Below are 20,632 nucleotides of genomic sequence, written 5' to 3' on the forward strand. Positions count from 1 at the left end.
CGACCTGTATGCTCTAGTCGGCTGGCCCTCGCTACATATTTGTCTCCAGACCCACTGGCTCCAGGTCATCTACAAGTCCATGCTAGGTAAAGTTCCGCCTTATCTCAGTTCACTGGTCACGATGGCAACACCCACCCGTAGCAAGCGCTCCAGCAGGTGTATCTCACTGATCATCCCTAAAGCCAACACCTCATTTGGCCGTCTTTCCTTCCAGTTCTCTGCTGCCTGTGACTGGAACGAATTGCAAAAATCGCTGGAGACTTTTATCTCCCTCACCAACTTCAAACATCTGCTATCTGAGCAGCTAACCGATCGCTGCAGCTGTACATAGTCCATCGGTAAATAGCCCACCCAATCTACCTACCTCATCCCCATACTGTTTATATTTATTTACTTTTCTGCTCTTTTGCACACCACATGACCATCTGATCATTTATCACTCCAGTGTTAATCTGCTAAATTGTAATTATTCGCCTATCTCCTCATGCCTTTTGCACACAATGTATATAGACTATTTTTTTTCTTTCTACTGTGTTATTGACTTGTTTATTGTTTACTCCATGTGTAACTCTGTGTTGTTGTCTGTTCACACTGCTATGCTTTATCTTGGCCAGGTCGCAGTTGTAAATGAGAACTTGTTCTCAACTAGCCTACCTGGTTAAATAAAGGTGAAATAAAAAATAAATCTTTTTTTTTTTAAATCTCCAAGTCAATTGGCATAAGGCTCAGCATCATTCTCCTCCTGTTGACTGTGTGACGTCTCTTCACGCTTCCTGAACTCAGCAGCCTATAAGAGACAAGCCTGTCGACAGGCACTTCCTGTTCCAGCTCTAAACGAATGTCTGAAGTCACTGACTAACTGTTGACTAACTGTTCGCTGCTCTGGCCCCCCAATGGTGGAACAAACTCCCTCACAACGCCAGGACAGCGGAGTCAATCACCACCTTCCGGAGACACCTGAAACCCCACCTCTTCAAGGAATACCTAGGATAGGATAAGTAATCCTTCTCACCCCCCCCCTTAAATGATTTAGATGCACTATTGTAAAGTGGCTGTTCCACTGGATGTCAGAAGGTGAATTCACCAATTTGTAAGTCGCTCTGGATAAGAGCGTCTGCTAAATGACTTAAATGTAATGTAAATGTACTGACTATATCAGCTCGCTGTTTGGTTAAACTGGAGGGTACACACACACACACACAAACACACACAGGAAGAGAACTGGTGTGACAAAAACACATACATGGAGAGAGTGCTTTGAGGTTATGAGAAATCTGAACTGTCAAATCCTGACAGAATCCCCCTAGGAACGGCTCCTGACGTTTTTTTTGAACTGACGAATGAGGTCAGGGTCCAGGATGTCTTTGGCAGGGGGGTGCTCAGATAACCTCCAGCCCCGCTGAGAGTTTGTGACTTTTCCGTGGAATTGGAGTGAATGAGATGAAGAAGAAGGTTATTAAAACAGTCCTTTTAACGTACCATGAGTCTCTGTTGATGCGTCTTGGTTCACGGCTTCTCTCCCGTTTCCCCCTCCTCTCCTGTTTTCCTTTGGCTGTGGACAGAAAGACGAACAATGTCAGAGGTTAGTTAGTTCGGGGTGAAAGGTCAAGTTGATGATATCCCCCCTGCCATTACTAGTCCTGTGTGCAGTAACCAGAACCACAATGGTGACACAGTTTCTCACTTTTGTACTACCGTAAAGAAAAAGGAAAAAAAGCAACTATCCACATAACAGAACATGAACATAAGGAATGTGGATAAAATAAGCTATAAGCTATAAACTATAATAAGTTATAAGACATTAAAATGGTGAGGTTTGACATCCAATATTTATGACGTTGCAAGTGCTCCTCGTGGCGAGCCAATCGCAGCGCGGAGACTACTCCATATCACACTGATGCTCCTCGTGGCGAGCCAATCGCAGCGTGGAGACTACTCCATATCACACTGATGCTCCTCGTGGCGAGCCAATCGCGCGTGGAGACTACTCCATATCACACTGATGCTCCTCGTGGCGAGGGAATCGCAGCGCGGAGACTACTCCATATCACACTCATGCTCCTCGTGGCGAGCCAATCGCAGCGCAGAGACTACTCCATATCACACTGATTCTCCTCGTGGCGAGCCAATCGCACGTGGAGACTACTCCATATCACACTGATGCTCCTCGTGGTGAGCCAATCGCGCGTGAAGACTACTCCATATCACACTGATGCTCCTCGTGGCGAGCCAATCGCGCGTGAAGACTACTCCATATCACACTGATGCTCCTCGTGGCAAGTCCAGCCAATCGCGCGTGAAGACTACTCCATATCACACTGATGCTCCTTGTGGCGAGCCAATCTGTACGGGCAGCGCTGGAGACTACTCCATATCACACTGATGCTCCTCGTGGTGAGCCAATCATGGGCGCGTGAAGACTACTCCATATCACACTGATGCTCCTCGTGGCGAGCCAATCGCGCGTGAAGACTACTCCATATCACACTGATGCTCCTCGTGGCGAGCCAATCGCAGCGTGGAGACTACTCCATATCACACTGATGCTCCTCGTGGCGAGCCAATCGCGCGTGAAGACTACTCCATATCACACTGATGCTCCTCGTGGCGAGCCAATCGCAGCAGAAGATGGAGACTACTCCATATCACACTGATGCTCCTCGTGGCGAGCCAATCGTGCGTGGAGACTACTCCATATCACACTGATGCTCCTCGTGGCGAGCCAATCGCCAAACCAATGTGAAGCAGCTACCACCTCTAATAGTTCCAATCCAACGTGTGTGTGTGTGTGTGTGTGTGTGTGTGTGTGTGTGTGTGTGTGTGTGTGTGTGTGTGTGTGTGTGTGTGCGTACTACCAGTCAGGTAAAAATATTATACCTGCCACCAGGTATTAGTGATCTGTGTACCATACAACCATATGTGTTGTACATGTAGTGTGTAACATGTACAACACACACACACACACACACACACACGCACGCACACGCATGCACACACACACACACACACACACACACACACACACACACACACACACACACACACCCATAGATTCTTCTCATACCCGGTTGTATTTGTAGCTAACCTTTGATTAGTATCTCATGCATTATGCACCGAGAAACTAGCATACCTTTCTAATTACACGTTGCTAACTCTAACTGTCGCTGTGGATCTCCAGCTGAGTGTGGCTAACGAGCCTAAATGACTTTTTCCTGCTTCAGTCTTCTGTTCTGTTCAGTGTCTATGGCTGTGTTTAGACAGGCAACCCAATTCAGATATATATATATTTTGGATCAATCACATCAGATCTTTTCACATCAGATCTTTTTCAGAGCTGATCTGATTTGCACAAAAGACCAATTAGGCGAGAGAAAAAAAAATATCAGAATTGGTCTGCCTGTCTAAACACAGCCTTAGTGAGTCCCAGCTGAACATAACGATATGGCAATGCAATGGAGGGCTAATTCCTGCTAGTGGCTATTCCTGCCTCTTCAACTCAATACAGAAATAGTCAGAGGCAGAGAAGATATTCTGATTGAATGACAATACTTTGGAGTGGAAAGTAGCTATACTGGCAGTGACACTGACAACTCTAACATCAACTATCTATGGGTAGAAGACCGAGCTTCCTGTGGAGACATTCTCCTCCAGTAAATGTGGAAATGCCAGGCTGTGTGCATTGTGACAGGCGCCGGGATAGAACAGAGAATCAGAATGTCCCGTGAGAGTTCCGGAACCAGAATCCTCATTATCATCGTCATAATTCATCTTGTCCTTCCACACCATATTGTCAACCGGCTCCTACAGGTTCATCAAACTGACACAAAACGGACACCTGCAGCACACCCATCCCCCCCCCCCCAATACAAACACACACACATTGTGATCTACACACACCTACACACACACATTGTGATAACATCTTCCCACTACCCCAATACAATCACAACCTGACTGGGTAACTAGTGATGCGTAGAGGCAGAGAGATGCTCTGAAATGATACACTCTGTTTTATCACAGGGTTCAGCACCGTGAGACAAAAAAACAAAAAACAAAAAAAACAATGAACACCCAGGGTGGGGGGGGGGGTTAATAAGATATCCAGTGAGGTACATCGGAGAAAGAAATAAGAAATATGTGGGGGGGACACACTTTCAGACGCACGTTATAGGCTACTGAGAATCCAATCAGCTGTGTCTGTTGTCTCTTATCTACAGCCACGTTAATACCTAAACCCTCTCCTTATCCTATAACATCCAGGCACTCAAATTAAGAGTGACCATTGTAACTATGACAGGCTATAAGTGTCATTGCTATAATGAAAAAATAAAATCTTGAATAAAATAAAAATAAAGGACAATGGCAAATGTCTATCGAGCCTACGAAGCTTTTTAGTGCTGCTCGCTGGTAGACAGAGACAGAGAGAGAGAGAGCAACGTTAGAGAGGGTATCCATGGTAACCACAGGGGGAAGTAGAGCACCAATAGGATCACAGAGAGAAAGGCAAGGCGGCGGTATCGGGTCTATGTTATATGGGGTGTGGGGGGGGGATCGGCAGCACGCAAGCACACACACACACACACACACACACACACACACACACACACACACACACACACACACACACACACACACACACACACACACACACACACACACACACACTAGACTCAGAAAGCAACAACAATAGAGGTACAGACCTTCGCCTCGGGAGACCAGAAAGGCCAGGACACTAAAGGTCTGGTGGAACAGAGAGAGAATAAAGACTCCCCCCCCCCCCAGACAATAGTTTTTCATCTACACCCACCTCCAAGAAAACCTTTTCAACTGGGCCTTCTTAAATCCCTCACTCGACTGTTGACATTTGAGCCTTGATCGCTGTCTGAGAGATTTACACATTCAGCCTCCAGCTAATCAAATAGTGTCTCTGTTGCTTATTCCAGACTGTTAGTATAGTATTACTGCATCTAGTGTCAGTTTGGGGCGGCAGGGTAGCCTAGTGGTTAGAGTGTTGGACTAGTAACTGAAAGGTTGCAAGTTCAAATCCCCAAGCTGACAAGGTACAAATCTGTCGTTCTGCCCCTGAACAGGCAGTTAACCCACTGTTCCTAGGCCGTCATTGAAAATAAGAATTTGTTCTTAACTGACTTGCCTAGTTAAATAAAGGTTAAATTAAATAAAGAGACCTTTATAAAATAAGATATTGTGTTCTTAACTGACTTGCCGAGTAAAATAAAGATAAAATAACGTTTAATTCCACATCTGGAGTGTATTATATATTTATTGTTATATACGGATATGTCCTAGTGCCCACCTTGTTCCGGATATTTCTTTTGTCAACTAACAATCTTGCCTGTTTAAAAAATGTTTTTATTAAAATCAGGGATACAATCAAATCAAATTGTATTTGTCACACGCGCCGAATACACCTCACAGTTGAAATGCTTATTTTAACCAACAATGCAGTTTTAAGAAAAAATACCGACAACAACAACAACAACAAAAGTAAGAGATACGAATCCAGACCGCCTTGGTAATAACAATACTTCAACAAAAATGCTTTTCAATAACGGCCGTTGCATTTCTTTTTTTTTTCTATTATTGAAGAGTAGCGAATGACTTGTAATGTTCTGCCGGTAGATAGAAGAGGAAGTCACACCAATAAAGCAGATTACTTCCTCTTGAGTCTGAACACAGTCCTTGCACTCACAACATAGCCCCCCCATCCGCCCTGGCTGAACCATAGTAACCTTGGTAAACCCTTCCTGTACCCTAGTAACACTCCCTAGTAACCCTGGCTACAGGTTCAGGGGTCAGCAAGAAGCAGGGGTACTGGTGAGCTGATGAGAGACAACTTCCTTCTGGGACAGGAAACAGGAAAGGGAAGATACACCAAGAGGTGAGACAGGAGGTGGAAGTGACAGCTGATGACAACTGACTCGCTGATGGTCAAGCGAACTACACCTGAAGCGGGACTCAGTGGCGTTTTTCGAGCTTGTATGGCTCCCTGGGCGAACCCCCCCCCCTCCTTCAACACCCTAACCCCCTGTGTGGGAGACCTTCCCAGGCAGTAGCCTAGCTCAGAAACTAGAATCAGGGCTCCGACAAGGTTAATTGACCCACAGTCCCACACGGTGACATGATATCATTGACGTGACGTGCAAATGAGAGATAGAAAACCGATCACACAAATGTCGCCATTGCAAAAAATTGGGTGCAGGCTCCCCCTGCCCGCCCCCAGCAAGATGTTATCTCTCTCTCTCTCTCTCTCTCTCTCTCTCTCTCTCTCTCTCTCTCTCTCTCTATTCAAGGGGCTTTATTGGCATGGGAAACGTGTTAATATGTTTAATGTACAAAAGTGAAATAAATAAAATAACAAAAGTGAAATAAACAATAAAAATTAACAGTAAACATTACACATACAGAAGTTTCAAAACAATAAAGACATTACAAATGTCATATTATATATATATATATACAGTGTTGTAACAATGTACAAATGGTTAAAGTACACAAGGGAAAATAAATAAGCATATATATGGTTTGTATTTACAATGGTGTTTGTTCTTCACTGGTTGCCCTTTTCTTATGGCACACTTTTCTTATTGCTGCTGTGATGGCACACTGTGGAATTTCACCCAGTAGATATGGGAGTTTATCAAAATTGGGTTTGTTTTCGAATTCTTTGTGGATCTGTGTAATCTGAGGGAAATATGTGTCTCTGATATGGTCATACATTGGGCAGGAGGTTAGGATGTGTCGTATGTTTTACCCTCAACACCACTTTCCATCAGTTTGTATAGCAGACCCTCATGCCAAATTGAGTCGAAGGCTTTTCTGAAATCAACAAAGCATGAGAAGACTTTGCCTTTGTTTTGGTTTGTTTGGTTGTCAATTAGAGTGTGCAGGGTGAATACATGGTCTGTTGTACGGTAATTTGGTAAAAAGCCAATTTGCTCAATTTGACATTTGCTCGGTACATTGTTTTCATTGAGGAAATGTTCGAGTCTGCTGTTAATGATAATGCAGAGGATTTTCCCAAGGTTACTGTTGATGCAAATCCCTGTCTCTCTCTCTATCTCTCTATCTCTCATCTCTCTCTATCAGTGGGTTACTATTTAGAAAATAAAAAGGTTTCTTTCCCGGGCTCTCATTCCAGTCACTGAGTCACTCAGTCAACTCAATCACACATCTTAAATGATTCTGATTGAAATCATTACACTGTCTTCGGTCTTCTCAGGGCTAATGTCTTGAGGGGCGATGGAAAGCCTGGGATACGGCTTCGTGCCGAATGGTACACTATCCCCTATAGTGCACTATGGGCCCTGGGCAAAAGTAGGACACTAAAATAGGGACTAGATGTGCCATTTGGGACACATCCCATGTGTTAAGAGAGGGAGTTACTTTGACGCTGATTGAAGCTGACTTGAAGCTGTGGCTTTGGCCCTCACCTTTGCAAAGCAAGAAGGCGAATGGAAATTAACATTGTCCAGGTCTCTGCTGGCAACAGATTCTCGCTTGGGTTCCCGACTCGAGTCTCACTAGTACAGAAGATGTCGTCATCAAAGATGCCAATCAAATCCTCTCAGATCTCCACAAAGTGCAAAGGTCAATTTGGGCCAGAGGCTGGTGTCCTGATCTACGGAGACCTCGTTCGTGACTGGGCTTCTGTAATTTATCTACACCAGGAACACGCAGTCTGACATGACGATGAACAGCCCACGCCTACCTAGCTACCTGCTGTTGGTTCTTTAACCTCATCAAATGATGACATCATCTTCCTCTGAGGGTGGTATCCAGATCCACCCCCCCCCCCCCAAAAAAAAATGAAACAGTCCCGAAAATCAGACAGTCAGTATTTCAAAACACCCCCCCGGTATACAGTATATACGGTATATCGCCCAAGTCAGAACCCCTGCAAGAAGAACCTGTTGCCAGGAGAGACCTGGTTCAAATCTGCCTCCAGCTTGGAAGAGAGAAGGACGGACACAGGCCGCATCAACTTCAATCAGCATCAAAGTAACCCCCCCCCCTCCTCCCCCCCCAGGCCTTTTCAGGGGACCGCGATCTCACAGATTTTTCCTTATCGCCCTGTAAGCGTTTTAGATGAGGGGTGTCATGCCTGCTGATCTTCTACATCTGCCTTCTGGCTTGTTTTAATTACTCCAGATGTGTCAGCCGACAGTTACAAAGAACAGCGGTCAGCTACTTGTTGGTGTTTTTCTTCTTTACCCCTTTTCCTCCCTGTCTTTCACTACCTCCCCCTCTGTCTCTCTCCCCTCTCTCCTCTCCCCTCTCTCTCTCTCCCTCTCCCCCTCTCCCCCCCTCCCTCTCCCTCTCTCCCCTCTCCTCTCTCTCTCCTCCTCCCTCTCCCCCTCTCCCCTCTCTCCCTCTCCCCTCCCCCTCCTCTCCCTCTCCCTCTCCCCCTCTCCCTCTCTCCCTCCCCCTCTCTCCCTCTCTCCCTCTCCCTCTCCTCTCCCCTCTCCCCCTCTCCCCTCTCCCCCTCTCTCCTCTCCCCCTCTCCTCCTCTCTCCTCTCCCCTCTCTCCTCTCCCCTCTCTCCTCTCTCCTCCCCTCCTTTTACTGCATCTCTCCTGCCATTCCACCCTTTCTCCAACTCTATCCCACTTCCCATGAAACCCTCAGGCTAACCCTAACACAGGCTGTGTCTCTGAGGAGAGAGATGAGAGAGGAGAGAAGGTGGAGGGCCTGGGGGGGGTCATCACAACAACAGTAAATCTTTGAAGTAGAGCGAGGGAGGGAGGGAGGGATCGCTGTCGGATCGGGCTGAAGGGGGTAGGATTGGAGGGAGAGAGGGGTAAGGATCACTATCGGATTGGCTGAAGGAGGTAGAGTTGGAGGGAGGGGAGGGGAGTAAGGATCACTGTCGGATCGGGCTGAAGGAGGTAGAGTTGGAGGCGGGAGGGAGGGTGGAGCGAGAGAGGAGGGAGAGGTGTAAGGACCACTGTTGGATCGGGCTCCCCTCCTTTTAGAGTTGGAGGCGGGATTCCAGGGTTTCTCCAACTCTATCCCACTTCCCATGAACTGTTGGATCAAGGACCACTCAGGCTAACCCTAGCCCAGGCTGTGTCTCTGAGGGAGAGATGAGAGAGGAGAGAGGGTGGAGGGCCTGAGGACCACTGGGGGATCAGGCTGAACAACAGTAAATCTTTGAAGTAGAGCGAGAGGAGGGGAGGGAGGGACCACTGTTGGATCGGGCTGAAGGGGGGTAGGATTGGAGCGGGAGAGGGAGAGGTGTAAGGACCACTGTTGGATTGGCTGAAGGAGGTAGAGTTGGAGCGGAGGGGAGGGGAGGTGTAAGGACCACTGTCGGATCGGGCTGAAGGAGGTAGAGTTGGAGGCGGGAGGGAGGGTGGAGCGAGAGAGGAGGGAGAGGTGTAAGGACCACTGGGGATCAGGTTGAAGGGGGTAGGGTTGGAGGGGGTTAGGGGGAGGGGAAGGATAACTGTGAGATACTGGAAAGGCTGTGAACACTGAGGTTGAGAGGCTGGGGGCCCGCGGGACACAATTAGGAGGCAGAGAAAGAGAGAGAGGGTTACACAAACACAGCGAGCAAGGATGCAGGGAGCTAGAAGCAGCTTTCTCCCTCCCTCCCTCCCTCCCTCCCTCCCTCCCTCCCTCCCTCCCTCCCTCCCTCCCTCCCTCCCTCCCTCCCTCGCCCTCTTTCCCCCATCCCCCCAAGGTAAAAGTTCATTACCACAAACAGAGAAGGGGCTGGGGTTGTTAAACTCTCCCTATTCCTTCCCCACCCACAACCCTGCAAGCTGATGTTAAACAGGAGCACTTTAACCATTTCCATTGAAGCTAGAGCCCAAAGCCCCATTAATGAGCTTCAGAGGTACACAGCTTAAAACATCACAGAGACTATGACATACTGACTGACTGAGTAACTCTCAAAAGAGCTGAGAGCTGAGGCAGCATGTCAGCAGCAGGATGGGAGGGAGCTCGTACACAACCCTCACCATCCGCCAAGACCAACAGTCCACTAGTGGTCGCCAGGTGAGACAGAGCATTGGTGCCAGATAACCCATAACTAAACGTGTAGGAAACCCATTATTACAGTCTCAGCCAATCCTGGATTAGCATCAGAGCCCTGAGAGACGCCCTCCAGTGACGTTCCTCCTATCCAGATCACCATGGAACTTAGCTGCTCATTGTAACATGAAGACACACGTAGTAGTCTCTGATAGGCTGATACCCACAGAATTAGCTTGTTGAACTGCAGTGGATATTTTCTGCTCTTTTTTTTTTTTTTTTAAATCCCTTGTTTTTCTTCCAAGCCATGATTGGTCTAAATAACTGGCTCAGCTGTAACTCTTAAGATACGGAGTGGAAAGGGGACAAAGAGAGAAAGGAGAGGGATGGATTGTGGTGTAGGGGGACACACACACACACACAGAGAGAAGTATCCATGATTCTCCTGAACGATGAGAACCAGGCCTAATGCACTAACGAGCTTTCAGCTCTCGGGGTGTCCTTCAACACATAGAGGTCTTTATGGATTATTGACAAACGCACTAGGATCTGTTTGGGTGTGGGGTAAATAAATAAGTCATTTCTTATTTATTTGCTGTACTGTTCCAATAACTTCTGTTCCTTAGGTACAGCAGTGTGTGGACAGTAGGCTGTACCTTCTACAGTATTCTGATAGCTCAGCAGTCTGTCAACTCTCCCAGTTCAATGTATGTGCTCTGACATTTCAGCTAACAGTGAATCATTCCCTGTTTTGTGTTTTTTTACATTTTATTTTATTTCACGTTTATTTAACCAGGTAGACCAGTTGAGAACAAGTTCTCATTTACAACTGCGACCTGGCCAAGATAAAGCAAAGCAGTGCGACACAAACAACAACACAGTGTTACACCTGGGATAAACAAACGTACAGTCAATAACACAATAGAAAAGTCTATATACAGTGTGTGCAAATGTAGTAAGATTAGGGAGGTGAGGCAAAAAATTGGTCATAGTGGCAAAATAATTACAATTTAGCAATTAAACCCCTGGAGTGATAGATGTGCAGAAGGTGTGCAAGTTGAGATACTGGGGTGCAAAGGAGCAAAACAATAAATAACAATATGGGGATGAGGTAGTTGGGTGGGCTATTTACAGATGGGCTGTGAACAGGTACAATGATCAGTAAGCTTTTACTGACAGCTGATACTTAAAGTTAGTGAGGGAGATGTAAGACTCCAGCTTTAGTGATGTTTGCAATTCGTTCCATTCATTGGCAGCAGAGAATTGGAAGGAAAGGCGGCCAAAGGAGGAGTTGGCGTCGGGGATGACTAGTGAAATATACCTGCTGGAGCGCAGCAGTCTGTGATGTAATATACACGGGCAGTCTGTGATGTAATATACACGGGCAGTCTGTGATGTAATATACACAGGCAGTCTGTGATGTAATATACACAGGCAGTCTGTGATGTAATATACACAGGCAGTCTGTGATGTAATATACACGGGCAGTCTGTGATGTAATATACACGGGCAGTCTGTGATGTAATATACACAGGCAGTCTGTGATGTAATATACACGGGCAGTCTGTGATGTAATATACACAGGCAGTCTGTGATGTAATATACACGGGCAGTCTGTGATGTAATATACAGGGGCAGTCTGTGATGTAATATACACGGGCAGTCTGTGATGTAATATACACAGGCAGTCTGTGATGTAATATACACAGGCAGTCTGTGATGTAATATACACAGGCAGTCTGTGATGTAATATACACAGGCAGTCTGTGATGTAATATACACAGGCAGTCTGTGATGTAATATACACGGGCAGTCTGTGATGTAATATACACAGGCAGTCTGTGATGCAAAAACATTGAGGCAGTCTGTGATGTAATATACAGTGATGGCAGTCTGTGATGTAATAGCCAGGCAGTCTGTGATGTAATATCCGGGCAGTCTGTGATGTAATATACACGGGCAGTCTGTGATGTAATATACCGGGCAGTCTGTGATGTAATATACACAGGCAGTCTGTGATGTAATATACACGGGCAGTCTGTGATGTAATGTACACAGGCAGTCTGTGATGTAATATACACAGGCAGTCTGTGATGTAATATACACGGGCAGTCTGTGATGTAATATGGTCGGGCAGTCTGTGATGTTACACAGGCAGTCTGTGATGTAATATACACGGGCAGTCTGTGATGTAATATCACGTCTGTTCAGTCTGTGATGTAATATCACGGGCAGTCTGTGATGTAATATACACGGGCAGTCTGTGATGTAATATACACAGGCAGTCTGTGATGTAATACACCACGGGCAGTCTGTGATGTAATATACACGGGCAGTCTGTGATGTAATATACACAGGCAGTCTGTGATGTAATAGGGGCAGTCTGTGATGTAATATACACGGGCAGTCTGTGATTTAATAGGACAGGCAGTCTGTGATGTAATAGGACAGGACGGAGGCAGTCTGTGATGTAATATACACAGGCAGTCTGTGATGTAATATACACGGGCAGTCTGTGATGTAATAGGAACGGGCAGTCTGTGATGTAATATACACGGGCAGTCTGTGATGTAATATACACAGGCAGTCTGTGATGTAATATACACAGGCAGTCTGTGATGTAATATACACAGTTAGGCATGTTTCTGAAAGAGCAAAAACATTGAGGTCTTCTACTGGTTTTAATTATGAAAGTGATGGCAGATGGTCCCGCAGAGCCAGAGAGTGAGAGGAGCTCTTTAGTGATCCGTCTGGTCTGGTCTGTTTCGCTCTTTAGTGATCCGTCCTGGTCTGGTCTGGTCTGTTTCGCTCTTTAGTGATCCGTCCTGGTCTGGTCTGGTCTGAGGAGCTCTTTAGTGATCCGTCCTGGTCTGTTCTGGTCTGGTCTGGTCTGGTCTGTTCTGGTCTGGTCTGGTCAGGGTCTGTTCTGGTCTGGTCTGTTCTGGGAGGTCTGTTCTGGTCTGTTCTGGTCTGGTCTGGTCTGTTCTGGTCTGTTCTGGTCTGTTCTGTTCTGGTCTGTTCTGGTCTGTTCTGTTCTGGTCTGTTCTGGTCTGGTCTGGTCTGTTCTGGTCTGTTCTGGTCTGTTCTGTTCTGGTCTGTTCTGGTCTGTTCTGTTCTGGTCTGTTCTGGTCTGTTCTGGTCTGGTCTGTTCTGGTGTGGTCTGGTCTGTTCTGGTCTGGTCTGTTCTGGTCTGTTCTGGTCTGTTCTGTTCTGGTCTGTTCTGGTCTGTTCTGTTCTGTTCTGGTCTGGTCTGTTCTGGTCTGTTCTGGTCTGTTCTGGGCTTTGAGGTTGTCAGATGTTTACAAGCAGCTAAACAAACACCACAGCCCAGAGTGGAGGAGAGGAGAACAGGAAACGAGGAGGACAGGAGGACGAGGAGGACAGGAGGAGAGGAGGAGAGGAGGACAGGAAGAGAGGAGGACAGGAGGAGAGGAGGAGAGGAGGACAGGAGGAGAGGAGGACAGGAAAAAGGAGGACAGGAGGAGGAGGAGAGGAGGAGAGGAGGAGAGGAGGAGAGAGGAGAGGAGGACAGGAAGAGAAGAGGACAGGAGGACAGGAAGAGAGGAGGACAGGAGGAGAGGAGGACAGGAGGAGAGGAGGACAGGAAGAGAGGAGGACAGGAAGAGAAGAGGACAGGAGGAGAGGAGGACAGGAGGAGAGGAGGAGAGGAGGAGAGGAGGACAGGAGGAGAGGAGGACAGGGAGGAGGAGGAGGAGAGAGGAGAGGAGGACAGGAGGAGAAGAGGACAGGAGGACAGGAAGAGAGGAGGACAGGAGGAGAGGAGGAGAGGAGGACAGGAAGAGAAGAGGACAGGAGGACAGGAGGAGAGGAGGACAGGAGGAGAGGAGGAGAGGAGGAAGAGAGGAGGACAGGAGGAGAGGAGGACAGGAGGAGGACAGGAAGAGAGGAGGAGAGGAGGAGAGGAGGAGAGGAGGACAGGAGGAAGGGAAGAGGAGGAGGACAGGAGGAGGAAGAGGAGGAGAGGAAACGAGGAGGACAGGAGGAGAGGAGGACAGGAAGAGAGGAGGACAGGAGGAGAGGAGGACAGGAGGAGAGGAGGACAGGAGGAGAGGAGGACAGGAAGAGAGGAGGACAGGAGGAGAGGAGGACAGGAAGAGAGGAGGAGGAGAGGGAGGAGAGGAGGAGAGGAAGACAGGAGGAGAGGAGGACAGGAGGAGAGGAGGAGGGAAACGAGGAGGACAGGAGGAGAGGAGGAGAGGAAGAGAGGAGGACAGGAGAGAGGAGGAGAGGAAGAGAGGAGGACAGGAAGAGAGGAGGAGAGGAGGACAGGGAGGAGGAGAGGAGGAGAGGAGGAGAGGAGGAGAGGAGGAGAGGAGGACAGGAGGAGGAGAGGAGGACAGGAGGACAGGAGGAGAGGAGGAGAGGAGGACAGGGAGGAGAGGAGGAGGAGAGGAGGACAGGAAGAGAGGAGGAGGGAGGAGGAGGAGGAGAAGAGGAGGACAGGAAACGAGGAGGACAGGAGGAGAGGAGGACAGGAGGAGAGGAGGACAGGAGGAGAGGAGGACAGGAGGACAGGAGGAGAGGAAGAGAGGAGGACAGGAGGAGAGGAGGACAGGAGGACAGGAGGAGAGGAAGAGAGGAGGACAGGAGGAGAGGAGGACAGGAGGAGAGGAGGAGAGGAGGACAGGAGGAGAGGAGGAGAGGAGGAATGGAGGAGGAGGAGGAGAGGAGGACAGGAGGAGAGGAGGACAGGAGGACAGGAGGAGAGGAAGAGAGGAGGACAGGAGGAGAGGAGGACAGGAGGAGGACAGGAGGAGAGGAGGAGAGGAGGACAGGAGGAGAGGAGGAGAGGAGGAGAGGAGGACAGGAAACGAGGAGGACAGGGGAGGAGGAGGAGAGGAAGAGAGGAGGACAGGAGGGAGAGGAGGAGAGGAAGAGAGGAGGACAGGAGGACAGGAGGAGAGGAGGAGGGAGGAGAGGGAGGACAGGAGGAGAGGAGGAGGAGGAGAGGAGGACAGGAGGAGAGGAGGACAGGAGGAGAGGAGGAGAGGAAGAGAGGAGGACAGGAAGAGAGGAGGAGGACAGGAAACGAGGAGGACAGGAAGAGAGGAGGACAGGAGGAGAGGAGGAGGGAGGACAGGAGGGAGGAGGACAGGAGGAGAGGAGGACAGGAAGAGAGGAGGACAGGAGGAGAGGAGGGAGGAGGAGAGGAGGAGGAGGAGGAGAGGAGGAGAGGAGGAGAGGAGGAGAGGAGGAGAGGAGGAGAGGGAGGGACAGGAGGAGAGGAGGACAGGAAGAGAGGAGGAGGAGGGAGAGAGAGGAGGACAGGAAGAGAGGAGGACAGGAGGGAGGAGGAGGAGAGGAAGAGAGGAGGACAGGAGGAGAGGAGGAGAGAGGAGGAAGAGGAGGACAGGAGGACAGGAGGAGAGGAGGACAGGAGGAGAGGAGGACAGGAGGAGAGGAGGAGAGGAGGAGAGGAGGAGAAGAGGAGAGGAGGACAGGAGGAGGAGGAGAGGAGGAGAGGAGAGGAGGAGGAGAGGAGGAGAGGAGGACAGGAAGAGAAGAGGACAGGAGGACAGGAAGAGAGGAGGACAGGAAGAGAGGAGGACAGGAGGAGGAGAGGAGGAGGAGGAGGAGAGGAAGGAGGAGGACAGGAGGAGAGGAGGAGAGGAAGAGAGGAGGACAGGAAGAGAAGAGGACAGGAGGACAGGAAGAGAGGAGGACAGGAAGAGAGGAGGACAGGAGGAGAGGAGGAGAGGAGGAGAGGAGGACAGGAAGAGAAGAGGACAGGAAGAGAAGAGGACAGGAGGAGAGGAGGACAGGAGGAGAGGAGGAGAGGAGGAGAGGAGGACAGGAGGACAGGAGGAGAGGAGGACAGGAGGAGAGGAGGAGAGGAGGACAGGAGGAGAGAGAGGACAGGAGGACAGGAAGAGAGGAGGACAGGGGAGGAGAGAGGAGGACAGGAGGAGAGGAGGGGAGGGGAGGAGAAGAGGAGGAGGGAGGACAGGAGAAGAGGAGAGGAGGACAGGAGGAGAGGAGGAGAGGAGGACAGGAAGAGAAGAGGACAGGAGGACAGGAAGAGAGGAGGACAGGAAGAGAGGAGGACAGGAGGAGAGGAGGAGAGGAGGAGAGGAGGACAGGAAGAGAGGAGGACAGGAGGAGAGGAGGAGAGGACCCTGGGGAGGAGAGGAGGAGAGGAAACGAGGAGGACAGGAGGAGAGGAGGAGAGGAAGAGGGGAGAGGCAGAAACAGGAAGAGAAGAGGACAGGAGGAGAGGAGGACTTTAGGAGGAGAGGAGGACAGGAGGAGAGAAGGAGGGTGAAGGAGGAGGGGACAGGAGGAAGGATTAGCCTGGAGGACAGGAGGAGAGGACAGCATGACAATGAGGAGGACAGGAGGAGAGGAGGAGAGGAAGAGTGTGAGGACTTTGACAGGAAGAGAGGAGGAGAGGAAAGCACCTGAGGAGGACAGGAGGAGAGGAGGACAGGAGGAGACACTGGATGACAGGGAGGAGGGGGAGGGAGGAAGAGAGGAGGACAGGAAGAGAGGAGGACAGGAAGAGAGGAGGACAGGAAGAGAGGAGGACAGGCTGGAGGAGGAGAGGAAGAGAGGAGGACAGGAAGAGAGGAGGACAGGAAGAGAAGAGCTGAGGAGGACAGGTTAGAGAGAGGACAGGAGGAGAGTCCTGCTGGAGGACAGGAGGAGAGGAGGACAGGAGGAGAGGAGGACAGGAAACGAGGAGGACAGGAGAGGAGAGGAGGACTAGTGAAGAGAGGAGGACAGAAGAGAGGAGGAGTCCTGGAGGAGGAGAGAGGAGGACAGGAGGAGCTGGGAGGACAGGAGAGGAGAGGAGGAGAGGTTTAGAGAGAGGAGGACAGGAAGAGAGGAGGACAGGAAGAGAGGAGGACAGGAAGAGAGGAGGACAGGAGGAGAGGAGGAGAGTGTTAAGAGTCCTGGAGGACAGGAAGAGAGAGGACAGGAAGAGAAGAGGAGAGGAGGACAGTGTAAAGAGAGGAGGACAGGAGGAGAGGCTGGGACAGGAGGAGAGGAGGACAGGAGGAGAGGAGGACAGGAGAGAGGAGGACAGGAGGAGAGGAGGAGTCCTGCTGGGACAGGAAGAGAAGAGGACAGGAGGAGAGGAGGAAGGGAGACGAGGAGGACAGGTGGAGAGGAGGAGAGGAAGAGAGGAGGACAGGAGGAGAGGAGGAGAGGAGGAGAGGAGGAGAGGAGGAGAGGGAGAGAGGAGGAGAGGAGGTTACTAGTGGAGGAGAGTCCTGCTGGGTTACTAGTGTTTAGAGAGGAGGACAGGTGGAGAGGAGGAGAGGAAGAGAGGAGGACAGGAGGAGAGGAGCTGGAGGAGGAGGAGAGGAGGACTAGGTTTAGAGTCCTGAGGAGGACAGGAGGAGAGGCTGGGAGAGGAAGAGTCCTGGAGGACAGGAGGAGAGGAGGGTTAGGAAACGAGGAGGACAGGTGGAGAGGAGGAGAGGAAGAGAGGCTACTAGACAGGAGGAGAGGAGGGAGACTAGGAGAGGAGTCCTGCTGGGGACTAGAAGAGAGAGGACAGGAGGAGAGGAGGACAGGAGGGAGAGGAGGACAGGAGGAGAGGAGGACAGGAGGACAGGAAGAGAGGAGGAGAGGAGGTTAGGAGAAGAGGAGGACAGGAAGGACGAGGAGGACAGGAGGAGAGGAGGACAGTGAAGAGAGGAGGACAGGAGGAGAGGAGGAGAGGAGGGAGAGGAGGAGTGGAGGAGAGGAGGACAGGAAGAGAGGAGGACAGGAGGAGAGGAGCTGGACAGGAGGAGAGGAGGACAGGAGGACAGGAAGAGAGGAGGACAGGAAGAGAGGAGGACAGGTTACTAAGAGAGGAGGACAGGAGGAGGAGAGGAGGAGAGTCCTGGAGAGAGGAGGAGTGTTTAGGAGTCCTGGAGGACAGGAAACGAGGAGGACAGGAAGAGAGGAGGACAGGAGGAGAGGAGGACAGGAGGAGAGGAGGAGAGGAGGAGAGGAGGACAGGAGGACAGGAAGAGAGGAGGACAGGAAGAGAGGAGAGACAGGAAGAGAGGAGGAGAGGAGGACAGGAGGAGAGGCTGGGACAGGAGGACAGGAGGACTAGGAGGAGAGGAGGACAGGAAGAGAGGAGGACAGGAAGAGAGGAGGACAGGAAGAGAGGAGGACTGGGAGGAGAGGAGGAGAGGAAGCTGGGAGGAGGACAGCTGGGACTAGGTGGAGAGGCTGGGACAGGAGAGTCCTGCTGGAGGACAGGAGAGAGAGGAGGACAGGAAGAGAGGAGGACAGGAAGAGAGGACAGGGTTACTAGGAGAGGAGCTGGACAGGAGGAGAGGAGGAGAGGAGGGAGGTGGAGAGGAGGACAGGAGGACAGGAAGTCCTGCTGGAGGACAGGAAGAGTCCTGCTGGAGGACTAGTGAAGAGAGGAGGAGAGTGGAGGACAGGAGGAGAGGTTAGGAGTGTTTAGGAGTCCTGCTGGGACTAGTGTTTAGAGTCCTGCTGGGACAGGAAGAGAGGAGGACAGGAAGAGAGGAGGAGAGGAGGACAGGGAGGAGAGGCTGGGACTAAGAGGGGACAGGAGGACAGGGGTTAGAGGAGAGTCCGAGGAAGAGAGGAGGACAGGAAGAGTCCTGCTGGGGACTGGGTTACAGGAAGAGTCCTGGGGACTAGGTTTAGAGGAGGACAGGAGGTTAGAGGAGGACTGGAGGAGAGGAGGTTTAGAGGAGGACAGGAAGAGGAGGACAGGAGGACAGGTGAGAGGAGGACAGGAGGAGATGAGGACAGGAGGAGAGGAGGAGAGGAGGACAGGAGGTTACTAGTGTTTAGAGTCCTGCTGGGGACAGGAAGTCCTGAGGAGGACAGGAAAGAGGAGGACAGGAAGAGAGGAGGACAGGAAGAGAGGAGGCTGGGTTACTAGTGTTAGGAGGTCCTGCTGGGAGGAGAGGAGAGAGGCTGGGGACTAGGTTTAGAGAGGAGGACAGGAGGTTAGGAGGTTAAGAGGAGTCCTGGAGGAGAGTCCTGGAGGTTACTAGGTTTAGAGAGGAGGACTAGGAAGAGAGGGGTTACTAGTGTTTAGAGGACAGGAAGAGACTAGTGTTTAGAGTCCTGCTGGGTTACTAGTGTTAAGAGTCCTGCTGGGAGAGGAGTGTTTAGAGGTCCAGGAAGAGGGTTACTAGTGAGGAGAGTCCTGCTGAGGAGGACTAGGTTAAGAGAGGAGGAGAGGAAGAGAGGAGGAGAGGAGGAGAGTCCTGCTGGGTTACTAGTGAGAGTCCTGCTGGGTTAGGAGTGTTTAGAGAGGACTGGGAGGACAGTGTTTAGAGTCCTGCTGGGAGAGGGAGTGTTTAGAGGACAGCTGGGGAGAGGAGGAGAGTCCTGCTGGGTTACTAGGAGGAGAGGAGGAGAGGTTACTAGTGTTTAGAGAGGAGGAGTCCAGGCTGGGACTGCTGGGCTACTAGTGTTTAGAGGCTGGGAGTGGAGTCCTGCTGGGTTACTAGTGGACAGTCTAGTGTTTAGAGTCCTCTAAGTTACTAGTGAGGAGAGGAGGTTAAGAGTCCTGCTGGGAGGAGAGGAGGAGAGGAGTGAGAGGAGGAGAGGAGGACACTAGAGAGGAGGAGAGGAGGTTTAGAGTCCTGCTGGGAGGAGAGTCCTGCTGGGTTACTAGTGTTTAGAGTCCTGCTGGGTTACTAGTGTTTAGAGTCCTGCTGGGTTACTAGTGTTAAGAGTCCTGCTGGGAGTGAGAGGAGTGTTTAGACTGGGTTACTAGTGAGAGTCCTGCTGGGTTACTAGTGAGAGGAGGAGAGGAGGTCCTAGGAGGGTTACTAGTGAGAGGAGAGTCCTGCTGGGAGTGTTTAGAGTCCTGCTGGGAGAGGAGGAGGTTACTAGTGTTTAGAGTCCTGCTGGGAGTGAGAGGAGGAGATGAGGACAGTGGAGGACAGGAGGAGAGGAGGTTAAGAGGCTGGGTTACTAGGAGTCCTGCTGGGACACTGGGAGTGTTAGAGGAGAGGAGGACAGGAGGACTGGGTTACTAGTGAGAGGAGGAGGACAGGAGGTTACAGGAGTGTTTAGAGGAGTGTTAAGAGTCCTGCTGGGTTACTAGTGAGAGGAGGAGTCTAACCAACATAGACCTTGCTTTGATGTGTTAGGATCTAGTGTTTAGATTTAAATAAGACCCTGGTTTAAATAGAGACCTGGTGTGGTTTAACACCTGCTCAAGAGACTGCTCTGACTGGGTTACAGGGATCAGGGATAACAAACAGAGGCCTGAGATTTAGGCAGAAACCAGAATGGAAGAGGCGCATGTTCCGGGAGTTTTAAAGTCCTGCCCCTTTATGTTTTTGCTGTTACAGACATTCATGTTCTTCTGACAAAGGGTGAAGACAATAGTGACAGAGTACAACACCTGCTGGGTTGATTAGCCTGGCGACCATATGCCAGCTCACAGCATGACAATGATGTGTTAACACTGTGTGACCTGACAGTACCAAGTGTGTTAGAGTCCCTGGGTTACTTTGACACTAGTGTTAATTACAATACTCTGTCTGATTTCACAGGCAGCACCTGCTGGGCTAGTGTTAAGAGTCCTGCTGGGTTACTAGTGTTTAGACAGCTCGTGCATGGGATAGCAGTGTTTAGAGTACACTGGCATGGGTTACTGTTTAGAGGGGGTCACT

General features: G+C 50.4%; 1 pseudogene; it reads right to left on the minus strand.

Moving 5' to 3' along the window:
* LOC135508915 (tetraspanin-18B-like) overlaps positions 1 to 20,632 on the minus strand; it is a 133,378-nt pseudogene that overhangs the window by 48,822 nt on the left and 63,924 nt on the right.

The sequence above is a fragment of the Oncorhynchus masou genome, chromosome 22 (assembly GCF_036934945.1).
Source record: "Oncorhynchus masou masou isolate Uvic2021 chromosome 22, UVic_Omas_1.1, whole genome shotgun sequence".
Lineage (NCBI taxonomy): Eukaryota > Metazoa > Chordata > Actinopteri > Salmoniformes > Salmonidae > Oncorhynchus > Oncorhynchus masou.